The following is a 12,431-nucleotide window of genomic DNA, read 5'->3' on the forward strand; positions in this document are numbered from 1 at the left end:
ATTTTAATTAAAAACGAACTGAATAAAAACTTAAACTAATTTTTTTCTCATTATTACAATTGATGCAATTTAAAGCGCTTAAGCCGTAGTCAAAATAACGAACGGGATGACGTTAATTTACTAAAAATAAGGATGACTTTCCAGGGTTAAATCAAAAATTTATTTCTTTACTTTATGGAAAATTTTCCTTAGTTCGAAGACATACGACTTTAATCTAGGGAAGCAAATTTTCAAAATTGTTGTCCTAAATTAATAAAAAAAATCTTTTTTAAGCAAAGATTATAATCTTAATGTAATCAAAATTTCATTATTTAAAAAAAAAAATGTCCTTAATAACAGGTGGGTTGATAAGTCCCTGGTCTAACAAATAATGGAAAATATTTATAGCTTATTTACATTAAAGTCTCTACATTAATATACCATCGAAAAATAAATGGAAACTTTGTGGAGAAATAGAGTTTGGTGTCGTTTCCGAATATTCTCCCAAGTGGCCATAGATAGTCAATGACTTTAAAATTTTGTTGCCAATTTATTAAGCTACTAACAGGTTGGCTGATAAGTCCCCGGACTAACAAAGAAAAACACATTTTTTTGTCAAAATTAGTTTTTATTATTCAACATCGTTCCCTTCAAGAGATACAACGATTATAACGACCTTCCAATTTTTTGATACCATTTTGGTAGTACTCCTTCGGTTTTGCCTCAATATATGCCTCAGTTTCGGCGATCACCTCTTCATTGCAGCCAAATTTTTTCCCTGCGAGCATCCTTTTGAGGTCTGAGAACAAGAAAACGTCGCTGGGAGCCAGGTATGGAGAATACGGTCAGACGGTCAATTGGACTCAGGAGTGTAGTGATGGAGCCATGTTTCATCCATTGTCTCATATCGATGGAAAAACTCGGGTGTATTACGAGTTAACAACTGCAAACACCGCTCAGAATCATCAACACGTTGTTTTTGGTCAAATGTAAGCTCGCGCGGCACCCATTTTGCACAGAGCTTCCGCATATCCAAATATTGATGAATGATATGACCAACACGTTCCTTTGATATCTTTAAGGCCTCTTCTATCTCGATCAACTTCATTTTACGGTTATTCAAAATCATTTTGTGGATTTTTTTGATGTTTTCGTCGGTAACCACCTCTTTCGGGCGTCCACTGCGTTCACCGTCCTCCGTGCTCATTTCACCACGCTTGCATAACAATCACTTATTGTTGATTTCCGTAGGCCAGAGTCCGGAAACTCATTATCAAGCCAAGTTTTTGCTTCCACCGTATTTTTTCCCCTTCAGAAAACAGTATTTTATCAAAACACGAAATTCCTTTTTTTCCATTTTTTTCACAATAACAAAAGTTGCTTCACAAAAGACGCTCTATCTCACAAACTAATTGACTTACAGATGTCAAATTTTGACACGAATCATTGAAGGTGGGTACTATATAAAATTAATATGCATTTAATACTAGCGACGCCATCTATGTGTCAGACCGGGGACTTATCAGCCAACCTGTTATTGTGTAAATTGCGCATCCTAATATATAGGTTGCGTAATCTTTAATATCACATAAATATTTTTCAGTGTACATTTATTTTATAAAAAATTTTAAGATTCTATTCTTCCTCAGAATTTATATTTTTATACCCACCACAGATATAGAAATATCCATTTCCGACTATATAGAGTATATAAAGTAGATCGGGGAGAAATTCTAAGACGATATAACCATGTCCGTCTGTCTTGGGCGTCTATGGGCTCCAATTTTTCTAACAGTATAGTAACAATCAAGTTATAAAACTAATTTACTTATTGTTAAGAGATATATATATATATATATATATATATATATATATATATATATATATATATATATATATATATATATATATATATATATATATATATATATATATATATATATATATATATATATATATATATATATATATATATATATATATATATATATATATATATATATATATATATATATATATATATATATATATATATATATATATATATATATATATATATATATATATATATATATATATATATATATATATATATATATATATATATATATATATATATATATATATATATATATATATATATATATATATATATATATATATATATATATATATATATATATTAACTAAAGTTATAAATACTGTTTTTATTTATTTACTAACGCCTCAGCGTCTTTAAGACATTAGAGAGGCTAGTTGGCTTTTTTAATACATGTTTAATACGAGATTTAATAAAATTAAAAGTTTGAAAATATGTAATATTATTATTGTGAAATATTTAAAAATTCATTTTATGAACACAATTCAATTCAAAAATTCATCTGTATGTTCCAATAAAAATGATTTTAAACGATGTTTAAAGGTGGAAATTCTGTTTATAGATTTCAGTTCATTCGGCAATTTTTTAAATTCTATGCTTCCAACATGTTCAATTTTTTGTTTTGTGAGCTCAAATCTACACCAACCAATTCTTAGATTGCTATTATTTCTCGTATTAAAATAAGTTTGATTAATGGAAAAATTTATTGTGTGGTGCCCTATTTTGTGGATACATTTATAAACATATAGTAACAGCTGCATCTTTTAAATTCCATAAATAGGCAATACAATTGGGAATACACTTGAATGCCAAGTTGCAGTAGGATAAGTTTTTGGCAAGTTCGCAACTATTTTTAAAGCCTTGCTTTGCATTCTAAATAAGGATTTTAACTCCCTGCATTTTATGTAGCCATACAAAAGAGTTAAGTAATTGAGGTTGCTGTGAACTAATGCCTGATACAATAAAAATTTTGCTTCGAAACTAAATTTGTTCTTAAATTTGTACATAAGCCCTAGAGATCTAGAAATCTTGAATTTAAGATAGAAATCTTGAATTTAAGTGAACATCCCACGAAAGATTGTTTTGCATATGAAGGCCCAAATATTTTATTGAGTGTACTTCTCGAATGAGCTTTCCACTAATATAAATTTCAAACTTTAAGCTATCATGAAATGGTTTAAAGCGTACCACTTTAGTTTTCTCAGGATTCAAAAATGATTTATTAATTCTTGCAAATTCATAAATCAAAGCAGCATCACGTTCTATCTTAGTTTTTACCACAGTCTCATATTTGTGAGGCAAATATCATCTGCATAAATAAACATCTTACCCGCCAACCCCAAATTTACTATATCATTTAGAAAGATTTTAAACAGTAACGGACCAAGAACACTTCCCTGAGGTACGCCATGTTTAACCAGGCCAATTCGACTCTTAACACCATTAATTTCTACATACTGCCTTCTATTTTGCAAATAACTCTTTAAAATTTGTATTGCATCAACACAAAATCCATAATATGGCAACTTCTCCAATAAAATATCATGATCCACGAGATCAAACGCTTTGGAGAAATCGTAGAATACCCCAACTACTCCTTTTGACCCTGAATCTAGACCATTGCAAATACAACTCAAAACATTGACAGCCGCCTCTTCCGTACCACATCCCTTTAAAAATCCAAATTGAATTCTACTAAAGGCCGGTATGCACCTCTAGCGAAATTTTCGGTAGCAAAAATTTATTTAAGTCTACAACAAAAAAACAGGGCTGTGTACACAAATTTTAAACCAGCTAATCGCTTTTAAAAATTGTTAATATATGTTCCAAATATTCCTCAAATAATTTGTTTATTATTTACAGACCTTTTAAAACTTTTACGCACACAATGATTGTAATAAATTAAATGTTTGTTGCCAAAATATGCTTTTGACAACCCTGTTATTTTCATTAGAGGTGCGTACCAGCTTACGAAATTGAACGCTACCGAAAATTTCGTTAGCATAAATAGCAATGCATTTCTTATGGGAATGAAATTTTTCGCTAGAGGTGCATACCGGCATTAAGCATATCGTTATCACAAAGATAATCAGATATCTGTTTATGTAATATCTTTTCAAAAAGATTGTTAAAAATTGGTAAAACAGCTACCGGTCGGTACTTATCGACCGTGCATGAATTGGGATCCTTTGAAATTGGAATTACCTTGTGTGTTTTCAATGCATCAGGGTATGTGCAGCTAGTGATCATATTATTAAATATATTCGCTAAATGCAATTAAATCAAGTCACAACATTCAAGTACAGTTGATGGAGAAATACTATCATAACCTGGACTCTTCGGAATACACAGATTAACTATAAGTTCCCGAACTTCCTCTTCCGTTGTCATTTGTAGCTGTAACATTGAATCTGAAAGTGTTCCCAAAGATTTACAATGATCACCAGGGGTTTGAGGTATCAATGATTTCAAATCTCTCACTGATTGCAAAAAGTAATTATTAAGTGCTGTTGCTTTATCAACATCCTTAGAACATAGGTTGCCATCGCTATCCTTAACTTTCACGCTTCGATCCCTTCCACCTCTTCCAAGAGATTTATTTAAAAATTTCCAGCATCTTCCTGGATCATTTCGCATATTTTCCAAATTACAAATGTAAAAATTGTTTCTGGAATTTCTACACGCAATTCTAACTACTTTACTTATTGATTTCAAATGGTTCCGTATAGAGGAGTTTTCAGGACTTTTTCTCCTAGCTCTCAACAATTTTTCTTTGAATTCAATCAGTTATCTGATTGAAAATTCTAGACGATTTCCCGGAAATACTAAATCTAGAGGTATTTTATGTCGACATTTTAGGTTGACATAAACCTCTGGCTGATCCTGTTCCTTTACATCCCAAAGTCCACGAATATCGCCTAAGCTTTAAGGCTGTTGTAAAGGTATTGTTTCACTAGTGGACATCAATTTAAAACTAAAAATTAACAATAAAGATACGCTCTTTTTGCAAATTCCAGCATAACAAGACCCAAATTATCAAAAAAACAAATTGTGTTTTTTTTTTGTTTGCTTTTCACCTGTGAGACAAGAACTTAGTATAGTAGTATAGTGGTTAAGAATCAGATCTGATGCTTTTTTATGATGTTGCCATTTTTTTGTGGACTATATCTTAAATATTCTATATCGGTTTAATTTTTTTCATCATATTTAAGGTATATCTTAAATGTTTTTAAATGTATTTTTTTTTTAATTAATCTTAGTATTGCCTACATTAATGTAATTTATTTTTCGTTACAGGTAAGTGATTAGCTGTCAAATGTTCAAGTGTAAGTACCATATGTGACTAAAAATAATTTTAGTACTTTGTATACATCTTTCATACATCTTTCATATTCCTTATTCGGTAAAGATTAGTTTTTGAAAATGCATTTAGATTTAAACGGTTATTTTACATCTTTCAGAAATTGATATGGCTTGGCAACACTGTAACAAAATGTTTTCTCTTACCTCTTATCGTTTTGTAAACATACATACGTCAATGGCGTATAGTTTGTTGCGGCTAATATTTGTTGTGCACACTACAATGTACATTGACTTTCCTTCCATTTATTTAAGTACGAACATGAACACATCACCTCTCAATTGTGTCTTTACATCAATTATTACAATTAAAAACCGAGTAAACTAAAATGCGTACCGTACACTTCAATAACTAAAGACCGACTGTATGTGAGAGTATTAAAATACTATTTCCTCTCACCCAATCCATTCATATGGTTGTGGGCAAGTTAGAGTTGCCAATTACCTTACAAATTAATCTCACACTTAATAAAGGCGTTTTTTTTTAAATAGTACCTGCTGCAACATTTACCATGATGTTGTTGGATTTCTTGTTTCCACCACTCGTTCCACATTTGTGTGTGTGTGTTTATTACTAATAAAATATATCTTACAACTTCTTCCATTCCGATAGAATGCTACTGTTGGTCATATGCCTTAGCATTAGGCTTAAACAAATGAAGCTGTGTTGCCAATTTCGCGTTTTTGTTTTGAAGTGAGATGGACTGTAAATCAAAACATCGCAGTTTCTTTTTGAATCAAAAAGGAAAAATGTCACGCGATCAATGCTTTGGAAGTTTTCCATTCAAGTTTTGACAAGATTTTATAAAAGAGTAATTGCTTTCATTTATGTTTTTGCAGTTTTAATATAATATATTGATGGAAAAACATAGTACCACTCGAAAAAGCAGCACTATTGTCAATTTAACTTGATTTTAGTTCATGGAAATTATGAGGTTTTAGTTTCCCCAATATTAGAGCGTTTCATTTACTTTAAATATTTTTGTTTTGCTTACTTTGGATACATTATGAGGTTTTAGTTATGAAATTATGAGGTTTTAGTTTCCCCAATATTAGAGCGTTTCATTTACTTTAAATATTTTTGTTTTGCTTACTTTGGATACATTTACTAAACAGGAAAGAAAATGTATACCCCCATAGAAAAAAATGACTTCCTCCGGAGCTGTTTCCAAACTTTTTTGTTTTCTTTAAAAAAATAGTGTCAAAAGAAAAATGTGTCTAAAATTTCGTTCCTTAGAAAAGAAACCCTTTTTTCAGTATACACAAATAAAGCATAGAATTTTTCTATATTTAAATTTCGCACAAACTACTTCAAAATTTATAAATTTTACCCAAAAATGTGTCCACATTGATCTTTGTATGACGCTAAAGACATTTTTCCAAATCCTATTGTTTAGAGGAAGATATTCGGCGAGCAGTTTTAGAGCGTGCAATGTCACTTTTCTCAGTTAATACATTTAGAAGCCATACATACACGCTCAAAAATGACTATCATAAAAATAATTGCAAAGACAACTCAGAGATGATAATGGCGATAGTGCAGAGAATTTAATGGCTCAAGACATTAAATCCTCTGATTCCACAAATAGGGTCGGGTTGCAATCGAATGTTATACCCCTTACTCAAAAATGACTACCAAGATTGGTAAGACTTTCAATGAGACAAGCACAGAAGTTAATGGCGCCCGTGCAGAGAAGGTAATGGCCCAAGACGTTAAATCCCCTAATTCTACAAATATAAATATAAAAAAAAAACTTTAAAATAAAGAAAATTGAATTAAAACAAAGATCAATACACAGGGTGGTGGATGTGTAATGCAACAAAGTAAAGGGCATTTTTTTAATTTTATTGTTCAAAAGTAAAAATTTCGGCAACAACGTCAAATTTTGGAATCAATTTAGATTTGTTTAAGTTGGGGACTTGGTGGGGAAATTTCCATATCGGTATAATAAATCAGGTTTTAATGAAAACCTTTAATTTCTCAAAATTTAAAATAAAACCCGTTGCTCCCGTTTATTTGACGACATACAATATGGCATTTGGACTAGAAAAGGATACATGATTATATTATGGGCGCCCATAATATAATAATGTAATGTAATTTTACTCATTTAAATAATCTGAATTAAATATTATCGTAAGCACAAAGTATGGAATATGCGTTTCGCACAAATAATCAAAGAATTAATAAAAAAAAAAAAAATTGGAATTGTTTTCTTAATGGCTTCTTTTTTTCACCGACGAGAAAAGTTTTTTTTTTATGAAGATCGTAACAATCTTGACGATTTCGGTGTAGACATACATTGAAAAAAATATCACCAAAATATTTCCAATTAAAAAGTTGATTGATGTTGAAAACGTAATCAAATAAAAATTAATTTTTAATTTTAATTTAAAAACTAAAATGAATTAAGAAAATGATCGAAAATATTAACATTTTATATTATATATATTTATATTATATCAATGCATATTTTAATTAAATAAAAATATTTCTAATTGTAAATAATAGTTTCATAATTACTTTGATACTATTGATGTATTAAAAATTGACTCACATCGAAAGGAAAATCCATCTAAATGCTTGATAACCTCCATTAAAAAATTATCAATTAAAAAATTATTGTATTGCTCGATCAAAATCAATTAAAGTTTTAATTGAATCAATTAAAATAAAATTGAAAGTGCCGGAAGAAAGCAATAAATTGTTTAATAAATAATATATATTTCTATATTGGAGTTATTAACTTTGTCATTCATATGGGAGTATATTAACTTTGTCATTCCGTTTGTAACACATCGAAATATTGTTATAAGACCCCATAAAGTATCCATATTCTGGGTCGTGGTGAAATTCTGAGTCGATCTGAGCATGTCCGTCCGTCTGTTGAAATCACGCTAACTTCCGAACGAAACAAGCTATCGACTTGAAACTTGGTACAAGTAGTTGTTATTGATGTAGGTCGGATGGTATTGCAAATGGGCCATATCGGTCCACTTTTACGTATAGCCCCCATATAAACGGATCCCCAAATTTGGCTTGCGCTTGCTCTAAGAGAAGCAAATTTGATCCGATCCGGCTGAAATTTGGTACATGATGTTAGTATATGGTCTCTAAGAACCGTGCAAAAATTGGTCCACATCGGTCCATAATGAAATATAGCCCCCATATAAACCGATCCCCCGATTTGGCTTGCGACGCCTCTAAGAGAAGCAAATTTCATCCGATCCAGCTGAAATTTGATATATGGTGTTAGTATATGGTCTCTAATGACCATGCAAAAATTGGTCCACATCGGTCCATAATTATATATAGCCCCCATATAAACCGATCCCCAGATTTGACTTCCTGTGCCTTTTGGAGAAGCAAAATTCATCCGGTCTGGTTGAAATTTGGAACGTGGTGGTAGTATTTGATATTTAACAACCATGCCAAAGGTGGTCCATATCAGTCCATAACCATATATAGCTCCCATATAAACCGATCCCGAGATTTGGTTTTGGAGCCTCTTGGAGGAGCAAATTTTACCCGAGTTGAAATTTGGTACATTGTACTAGTATATGGCCGTTAACAACCATGCCTATCTAGGTCCATATCGGTCTATAGTTATATATAGCCCTCAGATAAATCGATACCCAATCACACAAAAATTGGTCCATATCAAGTTCATAATTCTATAAAGCCCCATATAAGCGACCCCCATATTTCAATTTCCAAATCGATTCGTAATTATTTGTAAACTTACCTATATATAACTTTTTTGTCTGGTATATACCACGTATGGACTAACTCACAATTTAGAAAACGATGTTAAGAAGTTTTAAGATACCACAACCCAAGTAATTCGATTGTGGATGATAGTCTTTCGTAGAAGTTTCTACGCAATCCATGGTGAAGGGTACATAAGATTCGGCCTGGCCGAACTTACGGCCGTATATACTTGTTTTCCCTAATTAATTCTGGGATTGATCAATTAAAAAATTTATTGGATTAATTAATTTCGTGATTGAATCAGAAAACAAATATCTGTGCATTTTCTTTGTGCATGTTAGATAGCAACCCTGTTGAGACAAAAATCTACTAAATCACATGATTTCAAAATGAAGGACCATTTTTGGGCAGCACCACTAAATTCTAATAAATCGATTAGATTTAAATTTTATTGAGTACAAATTGAGTACAAATATATATATATATATATATATATATATATATATATATATATATATATATTATATTGAGTACAAATATATATATATATATATATATATATATATATATATATATATATATATATATATATATATATATATATATATATATATATATATATATATATATATATATATATATATATATATATATATATATATATATATATATATATATATATATATATATATATATATATATATATATATATATATATATATATATATATTTTTTTTTTTTTTATTATACAAAATATACATAAAAATAAGGAATAAATTCATCTTATAGCTAAGCTCTTAGTCATTGTCCATTGTAAAAGTGCTTGATGTTAAACATGAGGTGTACAATATATTATTTCATAGGTTCATCTTTGACTGTATCATTTAATGAAGTCACATTTGAAATTGAAAGCTGGGACTGATTAACGTCTTCAGAGGTTTCCGATAATTCGGAAGACTCGGATTGAACTCCTTGTAATATAGAATTTCCTTCTAACATAATGCAATTCAAAAACAAAATACTATCCAATGCCTTCGATTCCAAATGGGGTTTCTTTACGTTTATGAAATTTCCAGCTAATGAAAACACACGTTCAGAAGCTATACTACTTGCGGGTATAGACAGTATACTTGCGGCAAGTTTTGATAGTTTGGGATATTTGGAGGCGTTATTTCGCCACCATTCCATAACATCAAAATCTTCAGTGAGACGGACATATTCAGTGCAATATCGTTCCATTTCATCTTTTTCCGTGGGAAATGCGGTTCCTGTTTTATCCATCAATTCAGAGAAGAGGAAGGACACATTTTTATCTGGTGATTCTATACGAGGTAATTTTGCCGGTGGTGAGTGGGGCCGAATTGATTGATCTGTGTTAGATAATGTAGAGTCTTTTAATTGTTTACTGCAGTATTCCTGAATGTCTTTCATATCATTCGGTTGCATTGATATCGCTGGAGGATATAAGAATAAAGCAACTTTATGTATAATGTCCAAACTGGAAGTCCACTTTTTTAATTGCAATGCAAGGTTTTCCTTTAAAGCCAAAATCTCAGGCCTATCGTTAGGTAAAATATCACACATTTTTCTTATTCGATTAATAGATGGAATTACGAAACACATTGTGGGAGACTTTGCGGATAGAAGAGTTTTGAAAATTCTATCGAAATTGTTACACATTTCAACCAATGCCTGCAATACATCAATATCGATATTTGGAATATTTCGTCTCTGTGTATTATCACCAAGAATTTCATTAATTTTGGTATAATTGTCAAAAATAGATTTGAATAACGCCAAGTTAGGGTTCAACCTGGTTGAACCACAATTTTTTAAAGTTGTCTCCAACATATGTTGTTTATTTGATTTTTTTAGATATTTCACAGTTTCTTTACAAGATTTTATAATAACATTCAGTTCTTTGGTGGCATCGAATGCTTCTCTTAGTACGTTTGAAAACAAATGGGCAGAACTATTTAATCTTTTGTACATTTTTAATGCGTTTTTTATGTTACCACCTCCACCGGTAACAAATACCATAGTGGAAAGGTCCTTTACACCAAATTCTTCAAATAGGTCCGTTAATTTTTTTGAAATGTTAGATGCTGTGCTAGCGTTAGAATCCATTGATTTCGCCCCCAATGTAATATCTATTAAATGGAAGTTTTTCTCATAGTGTAGTGTAGCACAGAGGAAACTACGTTTCATGATATCGTCTGTCCACATATCAATGGTGCAAGAAGCTTGTCCATTGGAAACCTTTTCTTGTATATGAACTTTTAGTTGCTCTTTCTTTTCATCGGCCAACAGTTTTGATCTTCTCCACATGGTTGCAGCACTAGGCATAAAATGGTCTACGTCAATGTTTTGGCCATATTTTGCTCCTATTTCAATGCATTTTGTAATCATTTTCTGAAATCCTGAACCTTCAACAATGGCAAAAGGCCGGCAATCTTCAATGGTGAAATTCATGAAAGCATCAAAGCAAGCATTTTTATCAGAATTATTTATTTGCACCGGTTTGTGGTCTACGAATGTATGAATACATTTGTGCTTGAATAAATTCGATGTTTGGTATCTCGAGTATTTTAAGATTTTTTGACATATACTGCAATACACTTTTTCTGGTAAAATCGATCCGTCATCTCTTTCAATTTCAAATAAATATTTCCAAATTATGCTTTTTCCATCCTTCTGTTTCAACTTATACTCTTCAGCAGCTACTTTGTTCCTTATTTCTTCGTTGTTCTCCATGCTAAAAGTTACAAATTACTTTACATATACCACCATGTTCTTTTTCGAATTGGCAAACACAAACAAATTACCTTTTGCTCAATCAATTATCACGCTAATCTTTGGATGTTAAAAAATTAATCCAAATTGCCACAAACAATAACACAAATTAATTTGTCCGCGATGCCTTCTCATCGATATGTGCACAGCGCTTCAACTGAGAGCAGCCAACTGTACTCAATATACCCAAAGATAGACTCAAATATTTGAGATAAACCCAAATTGTATTGGTATATACCATACATATTATTTTATATACATAGTGTAAGGCTTATGAAAGCAATGAATATTTGCAGCCATCCTATTCATATAGCGCTCTAACTAACTCTTCCAATGTGTACGATAAAACACACGCGCCACACACACACCCAACGAACAATTGAGAGTGCAAAGAGAATTCTCTGATGTAGGAATAAATATGAAAAGCACATTCATGTGAAAATCAAAAATACTATACTGTATTTTTGTTCATTGGTGGTTGTTTATTCTGACGATGAGTTCTCGTTCTCGTTGTTGCTTGTCAGCATAGTTAGTGTACAAGGAGCATATTGGCTGCCACAAAATCGTTTGGTTTAGGCGAACTACCCGCTGGTACAAGGAAGTAGTTTTGTTCCAGAATGTACCCGCTGGTATAAGGAACTAGTTTTGTTCCAGAATGTAGCCACACATCGAGTAAAGTGTAGTAGTTCCACTTCTGATTACGTTCAA

At 31.1% G+C, this 12,431-nt stretch overlaps 2 protein-coding genes across 23 annotated transcripts in view; one reads left to right on the forward strand and one right to left on the reverse strand.

Moving 5' to 3' along the window:
- The window catches only part of Syp (synaptotagmin binding cytoplasmic RNA interacting protein), a 529,002-nt gene that overhangs the window by 134,291 nt on the left and 382,280 nt on the right, over positions 1–12,431 (forward strand). The window lies entirely within an intron of this gene.
- Positions 1–12,431, reverse strand: part of LOC142222322 (uncharacterized) — a 49,059-nt gene that overhangs the window by 11,243 nt on the left and 25,385 nt on the right. Inside the window, exon 1 of one of the 2 annotated variants that reach the window (XM_075292382.1) lies at positions 5,366–5,574. The exons of the other annotated variant lie outside the window; for it this stretch is intronic. The gene's annotated coding sequence lies outside the window, so the exon portion shown is untranslated. Of the gene's footprint in view, positions 1–5,365; positions 5,575–12,431 lie in introns of those variants that run through there. 2 annotated transcript variants of the gene reach the window in all.

The sequence above is a fragment of the Haematobia irritans genome, chromosome 1, assembly GCF_050003625.1.
Source record: "Haematobia irritans isolate KBUSLIRL chromosome 1, ASM5000362v1, whole genome shotgun sequence".
NCBI classification, from domain to species: domain Eukaryota; kingdom Metazoa; phylum Arthropoda; class Insecta; order Diptera; family Muscidae; genus Haematobia; species Haematobia irritans.